Consider the following 2512-nt stretch of genomic DNA (forward strand, 5'->3'; position numbering starts at 1 on the left):
TACAGAAGATATTCCCTTAGTTGATCTTAGATATAATTAGCCACATACATAATCAACTGACTTATGATTTAATAAACCAGTCTTCTGGTTTATTAACCAGCCATGAAATGTCCTTGCAGTAATGGTTAGGCCGGTTCTTGATTGACCAGACAAGTGGGCCAATCACCTGGCCACTGTTGACACATAAACCTAACTATCAAAAATGAAGAAAAAGTTGCAGAGTTTGGGGGCATATAATGTTCTAAAATCTTGGAAAGAAATTGTTAAAATAACTGGCTCTCAGGTGGAAGGGACAGTAGTTAAGGGGAGGTTTAGATCTTCTATTTTATGAGTGTGTGTTTATTGGTTATCTTACTCTGGGAAACAATGAAATTATCTAAAATTGAGATTGTGGACTGTGGACTTTGGGCATTATACATATTGCCTAATGAATGCAGGTGGCTGAGGGATTCACTAACTGAGAAGTAGATTGCCGAATGATGGTGTATACTCACGATTTAATATTGTACAGCTACACAAAGGAATGAAATCGTGAGGCATGCAATAATGTAAATGAACCTGTGGGCCATTTGATGAGGCAAAATAAACCAGAAATGAAAGAACAGGTATTGTATGGTCTCCTTTAGAAAGTGCTTATAAGAAAGCAGGGGCCTAGATTCTAAGTTCTTATAGCATACACGTTTGGTCTGGAGTGGTAATTATTTCTGGATTTTGAGAGCCTGTTACACATATATACAACCTGGTATTTAGAGATAAGAATGAAGCTGATTAGGTCGGGATTAAGGTAATTCAGAACACAGGGGTAAGGAAGACATTGTCTACATTTTAGAACCTCACCTACTCTTTGAAAACAAAGGAAGAAAGGTTTATTTTGTCTGGAAACTAAATTTTCTGTAGCACATAATCTAACTCAACCTGTCTGGATAGCTTATTTAAACACTCACAACACTGGGAGCCCAGAATAAGAATGAGAGACTTTAATCCCGTGTAGCTTAATGTAATGCCTGGATACATCCTAGAAAATAGTAGGTAGCAGAGAAGCTTAGCCTGCCTATAGGTATGCCTAAGAGCTACTTCCAGAGGCCTTCTTTTGTTGCTCAGATGTGACTTTGCTCTCTCTAAACCCAGCTCTGCAAATGAAATCATTGCTCTCCTCCCTATGGGACTTGACATCCAGGGATGAAAGTCTCCCTGGCAGCCTGTGAGGTGACTCCCATGGATGAGTCCTACCCTGGAACCATGAGATCAACAATTCCATCCTGACCAAAAGGGGGAAAGAAGTATAACTAATGAAGTATCAGGGGCTAAGAGAGTTCAAACACAAGTTGAGAGGCTGCTCTGGAGATCACTGTTATGCAAGCCTCAGTTAAACATTGCTACCTATCATAACTTGCCAAACCCCAACCAAAACCATTTCAGCCAATTCTAAAGAACACCTATGGCAATATGTAGAATTCTACAAAGTTTCCGTGAACTAGGGTAACTTTCCAGAAACCTACAACCTCCAGATGGATCCCTGATAAGAAAAATCCTGAAACTAAAGGGGCCAGCTTTTCCAGATCATCAGCTAGTTCCGTTTCCTACCCGGTATTATTGACAGCTTCTTCCAACATAAACAAGTTAGAATGGCCATAGCTCAAATACTCCTAATGAGTGGAATAGAAAGATCAAAGTGATGGTGGAGTTATACAGAAAAGGTAGGGTTTAACAAATGAATATGATTGCTGAATCATTAAATTGATAAAATTGATACTTCTTTTAGTCTCCAGGATCTTAGAGCAGCTAGAAGTAAAACCCTAAAATTGTTGAATTGTAATCTATATCAAACTCTGAAATCTGTTCGACAACTAATTATTGTGCTGTGCTTTGAAATTTATTGCTTTTTGTATATGTGTTATTTTTCACAGAAAAAGTTTTTAAAATGTCAATTGTGATAATAAAAAATATTTATTCCTTCTAGTCTCCTGTGTTCTGGAGCAGCTAGAAGGAAAAATATGAAATGATGGTATGGTAGTCCATGACAAACTCTGGGAGCTGTTCTGTAACTATGTGTTGAAGAGTGCTTTGAAAACTATTGCTTTTTGTCTTTCTTTACTTGTATATATGTTATGTTATACAATAAAAAATTAAACAAAACAAACAAAAAATAACTGGCTCTCAATCTCTTAACCTCACTTACATGCTTCTATCAGTATTTTGAAAGGAGCTAAACCACATCCTTGAGGAAATGATCTCAAGGTGGAGTAAAAGGCAGCAGGATCACTTACTGCATCTCAATTAATAAAGAAGAGAGAGGACTTCCACTACCAGTGCCACTTAGGTTTCTAGGAGGGGAACACATAATGCAATTTAACCAGGTTGATTATTATAGCTATGGATATTTACTTAATTTGGTTGGAAAAAATGGGTCATGTAACAATTCTTATAGCACTACCTCAGTCACTGAAACTGGACTAAACAAAAGAAGCAAATGTTTACCTTAGAAGCGTTGGAGAAATAGCAATGCGCAGGG

The sequence above is a fragment of the Tamandua tetradactyla genome, chromosome 8 (assembly GCF_023851605.1).
Source record: "Tamandua tetradactyla isolate mTamTet1 chromosome 8, mTamTet1.pri, whole genome shotgun sequence".
Lineage (NCBI taxonomy): Eukaryota > Metazoa > Chordata > Mammalia > Pilosa > Myrmecophagidae > Tamandua > Tamandua tetradactyla.